The 15,692-nt window shown below is 36.1% G+C and overlaps 1 long non-coding RNA gene and 2 other non-coding genes across 5 annotated transcripts; all 3 read left to right on the forward strand.

Moving 5' to 3' along the window:
- The first annotated feature begins 991 nt into the window (after window positions 1-991).
- LOC145798711 (uncharacterized) lies at window positions 992-12,091 on the forward strand. Of its 3 annotated transcripts, XR_014340162.1 has the most exons (4): window positions 992-2,234; window positions 3,317-5,844; window positions 6,436-6,499; window positions 7,060-7,232. It is a non-coding gene; the product is annotated as an uncharacterized LOC145798711 (long non-coding RNA). The 3 variants fall into 3 exon arrangements; XR_014340161.1 differs by lacking the exon at window positions 7,060-7,232 and adding an exon at window positions 11,974-12,091 and having other exon boundaries at window positions 3,317-6,499; XR_014340160.1 differs by having other exon boundaries at window positions 3,317-6,499.
- LOC114283225 (small nucleolar RNA snoR27) lies at window positions 5,022-5,112 on the forward strand. The gene has a single exon (XR_003636502.1). It is a non-coding gene; the product is annotated as a small nucleolar RNA snoR27 (small nucleolar RNA).
- On the forward strand, window positions 5,175-5,263 carry LOC114283224 (small nucleolar RNA snoR26). Its single transcript, XR_003636501.2, has one exon. It is a non-coding gene; the product is annotated as a small nucleolar RNA snoR26 (small nucleolar RNA).
- Window positions 12,092-15,692: the final 3,601 nt, after the last annotated feature.

The raw sequence follows: 15,692 nt of genomic DNA on the forward strand, positions 1-15,692 counted from the left end.
TTCCAGACAATCCTTGTGTGTGTTTGATAGATGGTTGTGAATTTTGGGAAATGGGAGTGAGAAGGGGTGAGTGGGGTGATAGTGTGATTTCAAACCAATCTAGAGGGTGTGATTTCAAACAAATCTAGAGGGTGTCAATGTAATTTGGTTTTTTTCGAGAGCCTCTATTTACCCACCATCAATTCTCTCATCTCACACCATTTCTTTATCCACACCACACAATTTCTTAATTCACACCATTAAATTCCTCAAATACCATTATCGTCATCAATTTTTTACTAACCAGAACCTCAACCCCGACCACTTCCATTGTCAGTGCCGGAGCCTTCTTCCTTAGCCGTCACCTCTTTTTACCACCTACTACCTACCTGGATCTCTCTCTCTCTCTCTCTCTCTCTCTCTCTCTCTCTCTCTCTCTCTCTTACATACACACACACACCCCTACAATTTCTCACTCTCTCAATCGTGATTGCAATATCGCGATCTACTCTCGTTGTCGGGCTGCGGAGGTGGTGGCGGTGGTTGAATGTTGTGGGGGAATGAGGTGGTGATCTCTCTCTTTCTACAATCTGCGATTTCTCTCTCTCTCTCTCTTAATCACGATCACGAGATCGCGATCTATTTTATTCATTAGTCTACGACGGCGCTGTAAAGAGGGCACTAGGCAGACGTGGTGAGATGAAGTTGGGGAGTGGGTAGCCGAGGCAGAAGGGCTCATGGAGGAGATGGTGGTGGTGGCTAGTGGCTTTTGAAAAATGAGAGGAGTGGGAAGTGGAGGAACCTGCGAAAGAAGATGGCTAGAGAAGGTAACCGGGATGGGTGGTGCGAGGGTTGGCGGTGTGTAAAATGAAAAAAAAAAAAAAAAATGAAAAATGAGAATTGTGGTGTCCTTTTTGGTAATTTTCTAAATCAACAAAATAAGAAAAAAAAATTTTGAAAAATGGTGTGGGATAAGAGAAATGGTGGTGTGTAAATAGAAGGACCCAAGCCCTAAAACCCTAACGATGAGAATTCCCTAACAACCCTCCATTCCCAATTTCCGAACAACTTTGGTATTTTCATTTACGGCCTCAAAAAATGCGGCGCCGGAGAGGAGGTGGAGGAAGAGGAAGCCACCGAAGGCACAGACCGGACGAAGGAGCTATGTCGAGCTGCAATGCCCACAGCGAAATTATGTCGGACATCCTGTCCAGACTCCCCGTGAAGTCCCTCCTCCGATTCAGGTGCGTGTGCACACCCTGGCGTAGCATCTTCGCCAACCCAAGGTTCATCTTCTTCCATCAAAAACCACCACACCCTCCTCGTCCATAGCCGCCACGACTTCTCTTCCGATGAACTCATCTCTCTGTAGCACAACCAAATCCAAATCCAAATCCAAACCCACATTTCCTCTTATACGATATGGAGATTGTGGGTTCCATCAATGGCTTGGTTTGTCTTAATAGCCCACCTTGGTCTCCACTCATCACTCTTTGGAACCCTGCTACCAAAATCGTCCATTTCACCACTGACTTTGTTTCTAAGTTGTCCGTTGGTTTTGCATTTGATTTTGTAAACAACGATTACAAGGTTCTACGGATTGTCTCCTTCAAATGTGGCATTGTAATTGATTTTTGAAAACTAAAACCAAACATAGCATTCAAATACAAGGGTGGAAAATTGATTAGAAACTCACTCCAAACACAGCCATAATATCTCAACTGGAACTCGGGTTGAGCTCTACTTTCTTGTGGTTCGATGGGGGTAATGAGGTGTTTAGGCAATTGCCTGTGCCCTGTATTTACTTGATGTCGTCCTGTCAATGTCAAGGATTCTTTGTGCTTGTCTATTCTTCTGCTGTTCATGCTTTGCCTGCCTCTCAGTGGATTTGAAGACCCAAATGAGTTCGTTGATATGTGGGTGATGGAAGACTCTGGTGTTGGTGGTCGTGACTGCTCTTGGAGTAAGAAATTCACTGTTGGACCCATTTTGGGGGTTGAGAGGCTGTTGGGATGTTCCAAAAATGGCGAGAAGGAGTATTCATGCAGTCGATCCCATTTGATGGGACTTAAGGCTTGGTTTGGTTTGGTTGGTTCTAAAGAAGTTAAGAATGTTCAAATTAATGGGGCTCTTGCCGGGTCATCTCTAGTTTGTAGCTACTCAGAGAGCCTAGTTTCAATCAGAGGGTTTGTACAAGTTTGGAAATTGGATAAGAAGTTTACCGAACAGTTTTATAAGCAGGACATAAAGAACAGGTATCGTGGACATTTTACATCCTAATTTGCATTTAATGCATATGGTAGTGTTGAATGTAGTTTTGGGATCTTCATTGGCTATGCTTTTGTTAAGCATGTAGTTTATGCTTTAACGGTGACCAATGTTTCCTTGAGGACATGCTCATTGTCTGTAGCAGTTGGGTTGCTTGTATGCCAATTTTCATGAGCACTTCACATGTTGAGATATATTTTGAACAGATTCTGATTGGAGTCGACTACATATATTCTGTTTGTCTTGGGTTTTAAAGTATTCTCGTACAGCTGCATTTTGACTTTGGCAGTGATTGATAATCAAAAGTCGCAATAGCATAGGACTAAAAGTAGAGTGGAGTGATGTGAAGTCTATTTACTGAATATCTTTGTAATGTGTTGCTGGATCACTACTAGAAAAATGACTTTTTGCTACTATATAATTTGCGACCACCGCACTAGCAGTGGCAAATAGTCAATTTATTCCTTATTTTCCTTTATTTATTTTCCCCTCTTCCTTACATTTGCCCTAGTCTCTTCACAAACAGCACTGATCGTTCTCTCTCTCTCTCTCTCACAGACTGGTATGAATCTGTCAATATCTTCTCCATCTCTCTCTCTCTCTCGAAATGTGTGTTAAGCATTGAGTCACTGCTGATTTTAAGTACATGAATTTGGGGATTTTTGAGTGTGTTACAAATCGATAGAAGACGGAGTAATAGTAGAGTGAATTGAGGTTTGATGAAGATTAGAGATCGAGAAGATGGATACTCAGTGGTTCACTATGAAGAAGTCATCTCCTAATTCGAAGCAAAAGCGAGGTTCATTTTGCTGAAAAAATTGTTCCAGTATTTCAGTTCTATCTCAATTCTCAATTTAATTTTTCAATTTCTTCTTTATCTCGTTGTTTTGATTGATTGATCCATGATTTTTCCAAATTTCCTACTGATATATCTGTACAAGTATATGCAAACATATGTTTTTTTTTTTTGTTGGTTTTGTTTTTTCATTGAATATATGGCCATCTATGGCAGCTTGACAGTACAGTTAGCTTACATGTTTAACAAGCCTGTTGATTGTTGTTTGTCCAGTTTGACACAATGAACAGTAATGGTTCCAAACCACAGGTGAAATCAATAATTTACATCTTTTGATGGTACAGTAGTTGGTGTAGTCTTAGTGTTGGGGGATTATTTGAAGGATGAACCATGGTTAAAGCTCCTCTGCAGCTACCTAAAGTATGAACTATTTTATTTGTAATTTTTATTTTCATGTTGCTACAAATCATGACATGTTTCAGTTAAAATATTATAGGTTAAATCAATTTATATGTTTTCATGTTGAATTTTATTAATGAATTCAGTAGCTATTCATGACCTGCTGAATAATTTGAATGTGCGAAAGCTTAGGCCTTTTTGAGATTAGGATTGATTACTATGGAACTAGTGAAGATATGGATGATGAATGGATTGTGTCTGGATTAAGATGAAAGCAGTGTCGGAATGTAGTGGCTACAAGTTGATTATCCAAATGATGAAGCTGGATAATCACAGGGATAGTGATACTTGAGAAACTTGTACTCTATTTGGCAAGAAAATCTCAATTTTAAGTTGTTCACGTAAAAATTGATCGTTTTTAAAGTGTTTTGAGTAATTTAATTTCTGACTGAACAATTATGATTTGTGATTGTAATGACCTTTGAACTTGTTATCTCTTTGAAGTGTTAATGAAATACCGAAGTAAATATTTTTATTTTACTTTATTGAATATAAGGACTAAAATTTCATAGTCAGACATTGTAGATGACATAATCGTTAAATAATGTACAAAATGCCGAGTCAAGTTTTAGATGTTTACATTTATTAAAGCAGATCAACAACACATTGGAGCTATAATTTTGTGCATGTAGAAGGTGCTAGTGTGAGGAAGGTTAAAAAAGACATTATTAGAATAACTTTTTGTTCCATCATTGTATGATATTACTTTAGGTGTTGTCAAGGCTACCATTATTGGAATGATTCTTTAGGAAAACTTGTGCTGGCTGTTGCTATTCTTTGGGCTTCACTACTAGAAAAGAAAAAAACATCTGGTTAGGCTGAGTTAGTTTCCTCAGTTTTTGAAAACATTCACGGACCAGTTTAATTCCTCAGTTTTTTAACTGTATTTAAATTTACAACATCCATAACCACAATCCAGACTACTACGAACCTGCATTACTCTTTCTCTCACAGAGATTAGGAAGCTTATGTAAACTTAGCACACCATTCACAATACAATGAACCTGCATCTCTCTCTCTCTCTCTCTCTCTCTCTCTCAGAGATTAGGAAGCTCTACTAAATCTAGACAAAACATAACCTTGAATTGCAATTCAGAAAAGAAAAAAAAATCCAATCGAAAATGGCTCTGTTGTTCCGTCGAGACAAAGAACAAAAAAACTACTGTAAAATTCATGTGTCCCATACATCCCGTACCTATACCCAATTTATGTCTTGTTAACATAGGTTCATATTGGGGAATATAAAAGTCCATGTAACGAGTTTAAAGTGTTTGATTCTTGATTTTTAGAAAATTCTATCACTTGTATTGTGTAAAAAATTTCAATCTTTATGCTTTAAAAGCTTACTTTATGCTTGATCTGTTTGTTACTTCGTTAGTTGTTTTGCTTTGATTTCTGCTTCAGAAATCTATGGATATAGCTCTCTCTCTGTTTGGCTTGACTACTCTGTTTTTTTTATTTATTTTTATTTTTTTTTTAGTACTAAATTTTTTTGTTTTGCTCAATTGGGTTTTTTGGATAGGATCAATGATGATTGATAAAAACTGCGTTATCTATCTGTAATTCCCTTTAAAGGGATTGAAGATATTCATATTATTCTGAGATCCATTTACCACTTGCTTTTGGTTCATTAGTTTTTATGTGTTCTTTTTATGGAAGCTATGGATTTATGTGAGCATCAGTGATGAGTAACCTTTTGTTATCCTTGCACTTTGATTGCTAGTGAAGAAAACTATGGGGAATGTTGACTCTGAGATGCTTTGCATTTTTTCATTTTTTGTTTTCTCCTATTCTCTCTAGGTTTTTTTTTTCAACTTCATTATGTAGACAATTCACTATTTGTATAAATTTCTGTTTTTTTTTAAACCAGCGAACTCTGAAGCACTCAATGATGATATCTGCTCTCTTATTTCTTATCTGGATGAGTTTACGTAGATAATCTGGCATTTCCTTTGTTCTTTACTTTAAACTTGTGAAATTTTTTACACAATACAAGTGATATGAAGAAGAGCAGATATCATCATCCAGAACACAATAAGTTGTTAGCAGCTAATTTTGTTGGGTTTTTACTTTCTTGCCCAATTCAAAGTGTACTATTTTATTGTCATATTCATGAGATCCTGAGTATCCTATACTGCATTTCTCAACTTTTTTTTTTCCTTCTACATTTATTGGCCAGCATACACTTGTTAATCAGAGTATATTTGTATAAGTTCTGCTTTATATGTATTTGTAATTGAGTATTTTTTTTTTTTTTAGATTGAGTGTAGAAGTTTCACCAGCTGTTTGTGAGGATTGTTACAAATGGGTCATGAATGAGTGAGTTTATGAAGCAGTCAAAGGTACTATTGTGTTACCATCTAGTTTTTGCTTCTATATGGTATGATGTGATGGTTAGACTCACAAAATTTCCTAAATGAACATCTTACATACAAGCAGGTTCAACAGTTTCTTGGTATTGTAAATTACATGGCCAATTTTATTCCTAATATGTCCAAATACAGGACTCCTTTGGCAGCCCAATCAAGGAAGAATGCTCCCTAGTGAGATGGGATCAAACACACTGTTGCAGTTATCTCTATGAGAAAACTCTCCAAAGCACACCCTCCATTGAAAATCTCCCTAATATCTCAAACACAAGTCTTTAGCGCAGTGGGACTTTTACCCTGCCAACTCTTATTGTGATTGCATGAGGTTCCTCCTCAGTCACATAGCTCATAACAAGTATTAGATAGAGAATCTTTACAAAGAGTTAGTTACCTGACAAAATATAAATTAACAATATTTTATGTGTCTATATGATCGTTTATCTGTTGTGCATTTAATTTATGAGTTTTGTGTTATGAATTCAATTGTAGTTAAACTGGTGTTGTAACACAGTTGCGTACTCTTAGAAAAATTCCTGATTCAAATTCTTAAAATTTCTGTTGCAGGGTGTTCTTTATGCAATTAGCATCACTGTTTTGTCCAATTGAATTAGAAGATAATCAAGTTCAAGTAATTTTTCAATATTCTTAGAGCTAATTATTTTGTCAAGAGAACTGATTGAGAGCCCGAATTCCTCCGTCCCGAATGCCCCTAAACCACGAAACGACGTCGTTTCGTGGTTTTAATTTTTTTTTTTTTTTTTCAGCAGAAGAAGGAAGATGAAGACGGGGGAGGGGGAGGGGGAGGGGGAGGGGGAGGAGGGGGACTGGAGGGGGCCTAAAAAATGGGCTGGAGGCGGAGGCGAGGGGCGCGGCGATCGGCGATGGCAGAGGCGACGAGCAGAGGCATGGCGGAGGCGCGGCGATCGGCGACGGATCGGAGACGGCGGCGACCCCTCTCCCTCTTCCTCTCCCTCTCCCTCTCTCTCTTCCTCCGCTTCGACCTTCCTCTGCGTCGAAAATGGCAGAAAAAAAGAAAAAAAGAAAAAAAAAAAAATTTTCCAGCCACATTCGAGCCAGGCATTTCGGGCCCTCAAACATTTTCCTTTTGTCAATTAATGTGCTCTTCGTATCTATTTTTGTTTTGGCATCCAAGTTAGTCAACTAATATATTGATGTATATTTTTGCAGGTAGTGTTGAGTGAGTAGTTGATATGATTGAATGGGTGATATTGAGAGCTAAACTGAGAATTTTTTTTTTTTCTTTTTTTGAGTACTTGAATATATTAGTATTTTTTATAAATACTTTTAAGGATGGTTGATGGATATTTGTTTTGCATATATAGAAGTTTATATTTTGTATGAACACTTTTTTTTTTTTTTTTTTTGAAGAAAGATATTTTTGTTGAGGGAAGTGATGGAAAATAATACATGAGTATTAGAATTTTTGCAAATATCACTTTACATTTGTTGTATATAATATTTGAATATATATATATATATATATGAGAATATAGGTTGCTAAAACATTGTGGGCATTTTTTTTTTTACGACGGTAACAAGATAGTCGCTAATACATTATAGGTATTTTTTTTTTTTTTTGTCACGGAAGAACATTAGTCGCCATAAGTAGATTAGGTGATCGCAAATAGTTTGCGACACCTGTTTTGCGGTCGCAAAAAGTATTTGTCACCCCCACATTCGCGACCCTCATTTGCCATCGCATGGGCCGTCGCAAGAAGTCTTTTGCGACTGTCTTTTTATTATTTGCAACGACTTGTAGCGGTCGTAAAAAGTACTTTTTTTTAGTAGTGGATGTTGGGGGGGGGGGGGGGTGTCAAGACTATTCCCGTCTCTCATGTTCCTTTCTTTATGGAATGGCTTAGGATCTAGAGTTTTGTTATTTGTGTGCATTGTCCTTCTGGGGTTACTTGTGTTATTATTTCTTCCTTGCCTTGAAAGTGTAACTTTCCCAAACCTAACATCAACTCCCTGCTATTATAACTTGTTATTAGTGCTCACTGTACTGCTATTGGATAATTTTGCTCTCTGCTATAAGATTTGGGTTACCTTGACTAGTCTCACTCACATTTGTTCTCTGGAATGATTTGGCAATGGCATAAGGAACTTTTCCAGGCCTTGGTGCTGTTGTATGGTTGGTTTTCATGGGTTTAATATGCAGAAAAAACCTCACCACACGTGCGAGTGACGTTGCGAACATCTCCCTAGACCCCGCAGTGGTGGGAACCTTGTGTCTGAGGGGGTGGATTGGCTTTAGAGTAATTTAATTTTCAAATTAGTTGTTAGATTTTCTTATTCTTGATTGTTGGGGTGGGGGGGGGGGGGGGGGGGGTGGTGGTGGTGAGCAGTTAAATTATCTTTGTATAATGCACCTTTAGTCAATTAAGGAGTGAATTACGCCAATAGTCTCCATACTTTACTCATTGTGTAAATTTGGTTAATGTAGTTTTAATTGCAATGAATTTACCCTTTCATTTTGCAATTGGTTTCTTACTTGTTCTATTGATAAAGTTAGTCAACAGAAATACACATGCCACTCCCATGGCCACTTTGAAGGGGCATTTTAGGAATTAAACCTCCCTTTTAATCCTTTCTTTCTTTCTTTCTCCTTGCTTTAACCCCTTCCTTCTTTGTTCTTGTGATGGAGAACAAAAGAACAAAACCTGCTTGCAGTGGCGGAGTTAAAAAATTAATTTAGAGGGGCACTTACTAATTATAATAATTTTTACAAAAATATTTCACGTACATTTTTTACAATTGATTTCAGGAAATATCAAAAAAAAAAAAAATTTATTTGTAACTAGTGTATCATGGATAATACAAAAAAAAAATATGGATATAAGTCTTAAAATAAATTATATAATGATAAATTATTTTTTGTGGTATGTAACATCATCAACTAATGGTAAATAAACGCATAAAGAGTGAAATTCACATGTCAAATGTAACTAATAATCTAATAAATTTCATATCTTTATAGTGAGATTACTTGTACTCGCATATCACTAATAATGACATCGTCATTACATTAAAAAATTTTCATAGCTAATATGTTTTATTTATAATAGTCTCTTCATTTTCAATCAAAACAACCGTTATTGTTTTTATAATTTTTAAAATGTCATTGACATTTCACTCTAATAATATTTTTTTAATTTTTAATTTTAAATTTTTTTTATGTTTGCCAAAAAAAAAAAAAACCAAAAATCCAGGGGCACATGACCCCCCCCCCCCGCGGTCACATGCTCCCTTCGCCACTGCCTGCTTGACCTTTTATCTCCATCTCTCTGTCTCCCACTTGAACATAGGGCCTCTATAGCCACTGTCAACCACATCACTAGTTCAATTTTCATGTAATCTCTCACTCTCCTATTTTATAATTTTTTTTTTCTACATCTTTTCTCTCACAAAAATCCACAAAAGAGGACTAGAGAGAAATTGGGTCTTGGCCAAACAATGCCTTAAACAAACATGGTCCATTTGAAGTGTTTTGCAAACCATCTTTAGTATTTGACTATGCTACAACAGTTTTCACGTCTTCAATTGAAGACCATTTCAAGCTTGGCCATAGATCTACAAGAAAAGATGAAGCATAGCATAACCAAAAAGTAAACACAACATGTACGCTTATATTTTTTCCTACATTGGCATAATCACAACAATTAAATTATGTGAACTCATTTATTTGCTGAGAATCAATCATATTTACTGGGAAGTGATACCCAAACAAATTCGGAATTGTACTACCGATCCATTTAACATCTAAAAGGAGCATCTTAAACCACATCAAATCCTGACGTTTGAATGCTTTTCTTTTTCCAAACTTTATTATACATCGAACTGTGGAAGTCAAAAGAACCATGAAATAAACATTACTAAAAAGTTATGGAAGGACTGAATACGTAAGAAGTTGGATTCCTTCTTTCTACTAGCTACTGAAGCAAAGCATTTAAATCTTTGGTTATGTTCTTGGGTCTTCGTTGCCTTACTACACTGTACATACGTCTAACTAATTTTTCTTCCATATGTTTTGAAGCTGGCTCATGCATGTAGTAGGTAGGGGGATCCTTTTTTTCTTAGTGTTACTATGTGAAAGCCCCCTTTATAATTTATCTAAAGCTACTTTTAATGCCTATTCTTGCCACGGCTATCCTTGGTTGTCGACCACCAGTTTGGAAAGAGTGGTAATTCTTTTTTTTTTTCTTTTTTTTTTTTTTTTTTTTTTTTTAAGGGAGATGTTGTAGGGATTAATGTTGTGTTTGGTTGGAGGATTTGAGGAGGGATTTGGAAAGGGAAATAGAAAAGATAAGTGAAATATAAATAAAACATGCCTATATTTCATCTAGTTTCACACACATTTTCCCTTTCCCTTTCCAAATCCCTCCCCAAATTCCCCAACCAAACACAACGTAAGGGTCAACAATTGGACGGGGGTTGACATGGTGGTGGATGCCGTTTGCCATTGCTTGGGGAAATTGTCAAGAGAAAGAATGAGGGAGATAATTTATATATTCATGCGTATACTTAGATAGAATTGGATTAACCCATATAGTGCCCAAAAATCGTACGCCAAATAAGGGCCAAATAATCAATTAACATTATAATGACACCATGTATTTTGTACGACATTTTCTGTCCAAATTGTTATTACCCATTTTCAATTGGACTGAGAAAACACAAATGCAAAATTATTGAGCAAAACTATTATAATTAGAATTAAGTAAATTCACTATTTCTTGGCTGTTGGTTTTTTTGCGTTCAAGCTAAAGATGTGCTTCGAAGCTTACATCCTATTGTGGGGTTTGATGTTTGATAAGCTTGTTTGAAGGAACTTTTTTTTTTATAACTTCAAGATAATTATTTTTATTATTTTATTTTCCATTATGGCCTACTCTAGTGTTAAGAGTTCCATACTTCCAAAAACCCAAATAAATAGTTCTCCCCCAAGTTAGTCTAAACGTGACATGTTCTTGCTCACCGTGGCATGTCTAACAAAAAGTGGGAATCAGTGTAAACAAGACAGACTTCAACGCTGTATTCCACTAAGTAGGTGTTTGGCATGCACTAAAAAAGTACACCTTTTTTTTTTTGCATACATACACTTATTTGAGTCACATCAATTAACATCTATCAACATCTCCTCTCTACTTTTCTATCTACTTTTTCTACTTTGCTACACATTTTTTTTTTTTATATTAAAAGTCAAAAAGTGCACTTATTTAGAATATCTCAAACCACTCCTAAATTTCATTCCAAAATTATTATCATTTACTTGTTATGCATGAGATTCTTGTGTTCGTAGGGATTTACTTGGGTTCCTCCATGAGAGTGAAGTGATTGATTAGGTAGGTTTCTATCGGGTTTTTTTTATTTTAAAACTTCTCTGTTGAAATGGGAAATAGTTGTGAGAAGAAGGGTATAAGAAGGAAGGTCCAATTTCAGACCTTCATAAGAATAACCAATCGGAATGCGTGAGGTTTAGCTGATGTAATAGAAGGTGGTTGGTAAAAGAAATTCTAAGTGAAAGATGGCTTAGTTCCCTCCTCAAAAGTAAAAATGAAATGTGCTTGGTAGGTAGGTTTGATATTGAAGACTTTGTGGACTAGTTGGATTTGGGAGTTTGGGGCATTTGGGGTGTTGTCTTTTTTATCATGTGGATATGTTTTTTATTGTTATGATAGTTACAATCTTTGGAGATTTATGTTATTGATATGGGCCGTTTCACCCTATGATTTTCTTTTATTTTTTAATTTTTGAACCGGTATGTCATTGGATAGAAAAGGGAAGGGATTTTCTTACTTAAGTTTTTGGAATTGGTTCTATTATTTACTTTTCTTTTTTCAAGTACATGTCTGAGTTTGTAAGGCTAAGTTTGGCATGATTGAAAAAAGACAAAAAGTCAAAAAGTCACTATCTTATTTAAGTCACATCATCTTATTTAAGTCACATCACCTCTCTAATACATCACTTCAAACCCAACTCAAACCCAACCTATATTTCATAAAAAGTCAAAAAGTACACTTATTTAGTCTTCCCAAACTAGGCCTAAATTGGGGAATATTTAACGAGTGGTTGTTTTTGTAGTAGTATTTGTATGGAATCAATTTCAGTGGACCAAAAATCATTGCTGAGCTGCTAGGTATGGGTTGATGCTCTGCAATTAATGCTTCTGTTCAGTAAAGAGCGAGATTGATAAACAGTCTGTTGACCGCTTCTCACGGAAACCGTTCATAAGAACGGGTGTCAAACTTCCCCTTCTTTCAGGAAATTTGTTTTAGATAATGGTCCTCAACTTCTATACATCTTCATCACGTTCATAGAGCAGTTGGAACGTGCCCATGATAATCTGAAACAGTGGCAACATGGAGCCACCGAAAAGCTTGATGGAAGCTTGGCTATAAATACTTGGTTTTGGTCCCCAAGCTCACTGACTTAATTCTCTTCAGTCTTACACCATCATTTAGAGTGAGCAGAGTTTGGAAGACTGTTAAACCAGTGTCTCCTAAGTGAGCAGCACCAATGGCTGGAGGTATTATTCTTGAGCAATTTAGTTTCTTCTATTATTGCGATTCATATCAAGCATTTATTCCGCACTAAAGAATCGTATCAGTTACTTCATTTGGTATCAGAGCCATTTCTATTCTCTGCCTTGGTGTTCATAAAAGTGATGCTCTGCTTTATCTCTCTCAATTATATATATGGTGTTCTTAAAAGTGATGCTCTGTTTTATCTCTCTCCATTATATATATATATATATATATAATATAAATACCTATAATAATAATAAAAAAAAAAAAAAAAAATTGGGTCTGCCACCCAGTTTTGTTCCTTTTATTTTTGTTCCTTTTCTGTTATTAAGTCCTTGCTTGTTTAATTTGATAATGTCTAGTGATCTATATAATCTTTAATTAATTAGAGAATAGCCACAACATCTTTAATTAAATAAAATTATATATATATATTGATAAGGATCACATAAAGAATATTAGACATTAATTGTAATTGATATAATAAATTTTATCCCACAGGAATTTTTATTATTATTTATTAGGATAAAATATCAAGTTATTCATAAATTACCCACAGGAATTATGAATTCAGTAAATAATTTGATAGTTTTATCATAAAGTTCAATTTGTGATACTATATATCATAAAGAATAATTGAATCTACTTGAATTAAAATTTTAGTCCACAGGCAATTTTATATGTCATTAGATTCAATTTTTATTTCTATAGCATGATTCACATTGGTAGATCATGACCTTCATTTATACCTTATTTTAATGTAAGCATGTATATTTAAATTTATGCAGCTAGCCAACCTGTTAAAATTTCTGATGTCGGTTGTGACATTCCCGAACTTAAGGGTGACAACTTTAAAATGTGGAAAGAGAGGGTTTTACTTCATTTAGGGTGGATGGACATTGATTATGCTATAAGGAAAGATGAACCACCTGCAGTTACTAATACCAGCACTGAAGCTGATATTGCTCTTTATGAACATTGGGAGCGATCCAATCGACTCAGTGTTATGTTCATAAAAACCAAAATCTCTACTGGTATTCGTGGTTCAGTCGATCAGCATACCAAAGTCCGTGATTTACTCAAGGCCATTGATGAGCAATTCGTCACTTCAGATAAGGCGCTTGCAAGCACCCTAATTATGAAGTTTTGTTCCACAAAGCTTGACAATGTGAGGGGTGTGCGTGAGCACATCATGCAGATGAGGGACACTGCAGCCCAACTTAAGAAACTGGAGGTTGATATTTCGGATTCTTTTCTCGTGCACTATATTTTGAATACTCTCCCACCTCAATACAGTCCTTTCAAAATCTCTTACAACACACATAAGGATAAATGGTCTATTAATGAACTAATGACCATGTGTGTTCAAGAGGAAGGGAGATTGATTATGGAGACGGGAGAGAGTGCAATGCTGACTACGCAGGGAAAGAATAAAGCTAAGGCCAATAAGAAAAGGAAAGAGAGGTTGGCTCCACAAGCTGACATAAAGAAAGATCCAGTGTGTTTCTTTTGTAAAAAGAAGGGACATGTTAAGAAGGATTGTCCCAAATTCCAGAAATGGCTTGAGAAGAAAGGTAATCAACTCTCTTTAGTTTGTTATGAATCCAATATGGTTGATAATGTTTATAATACTTGGTGGATTGATTCTGGTTCTACAATCCATGTTTCGAATTCCTTGCAGGGTATGCGAAACCTAAGGAAGCCGGTGGGAAGTGAACAAAGCATCTATTCGGGAAACAAGATGCGTTCACATGTGGATGCTATAGGAACATGCAATTTGGTTTTAAGTAGTGGTTTTGAATTAATTTTGGAAAAGACTTTCTATATTCCTAGTTTTTCTAGGAATTTAATTTCAGTTTCTAAACTTGTACCATTGGGATACTCTTTTAAGTTTTCAGATACATCTTTCAGTTTAGATTATAAATCTGAAATTGTTGGAGTTGGTACATTGTGCGATGGTCTTTTCTGTATTGATTTACAAAATGATGCCACTCATAATGCTATGCATGTTCACACCGGTATAAAAAGATGTGTTATAAATGAGAATTCCATTACATTATGGCACCAGAGATTAGGTCATATCTCCATTGAGCGTATTAAAAGATTAGTAAGTGATGGAATACTTAGTACTCTTGACTTTACTAGTTTTGAAACTTGTGTGGACTGCATAAAGGGAAAGCTGACCAACAAGTCTACGAAAGGTGCCACAAGGAGTTCTCACATATTGGAAATCATACATACAGACATTTGTAGTCCAGACATGGACTCACATGGTCAGAAATACTTCATTTCATTCATTGACGACTATTCACGATACATGTATCTCTACTTGCTTCATAATAAGAATGAAGCATTAGATGCCTTTAAAGTTTTCAAGGCTGAAGTGGAGAAACAATGCGGTAAGCAAATTAAGATTGTGAGGTCAGACTGAGGTGGAGAATACTATGGTAGATATACAGAAGATGGACAAGCACTTGGTCCTTTTGCAAGGTTTCTTCAAGAAAATGGGATTGTTCCCCAATACACTATGCCTGGTTCACCGGATCAAAATGGTGTAGCTGAAAGAAGAAACCGAACATTATTGGACATGGTGCGGAGCATGCAGAGTAGCTCCAATCTTCCTAAAAACTTGTGGACTGAGGCACTTAAGACGGCTGTATACATCTTAAACCGGGTTCCAACCAAAGCTGTTCCTAAAACACCGTTTGAGTTATTCAAAGGTTGGAAACCGAGTTTAAGGCATGTACGTGTTTGGGGATGCCCGTCTGAAGTGAGGATTTATAATCCACAAGAAAAGAAATTGGATCCGAGGACCATTAGTGGTCATTTCATTGGATATGCTGAAAGGTCCAAGGGTTACAGATTTTATTGTCCAACTCTTACCACTAGGATTGTGGAATCAAGGAATGCCAAATTTCTTGAGAATGACTTGATTAGTGGGAGGGATCATTCAAGGAACACAATTTCTGAAAATGATCATTCAGGTAATCAACCTTCCACTTCAAATAATAGGATGATTGTTGTTCATAACACCCCTTCAGTACAAATTGGTGTTGAACAACCAATCATTGAAGTTCCACAAGCGGCTGACATCATTCAAGTAGATCAGCAAGTTCAAGAATTACCAATTTCTGAACAAATAGTTAAACCACATCCTCCTCAAGAAGATGTTGGTGCAACATTAAGAAGATCTACTAGAGCAAGGAAGTCGGCTATTCCTAGTGACTATGTAGTGTATCTACAAGAAACTGACTATGATATAGAAACTGAAGATTG

Source organism: Camellia sinensis, chromosome 9 (assembly GCF_055761805.1).
Source record: "Camellia sinensis isolate YWXY chromosome 9, ASM5576180v1, whole genome shotgun sequence".
NCBI classification, from domain to species: Eukaryota; Viridiplantae; Streptophyta; class Magnoliopsida; order Ericales; family Theaceae; genus Camellia; species Camellia sinensis.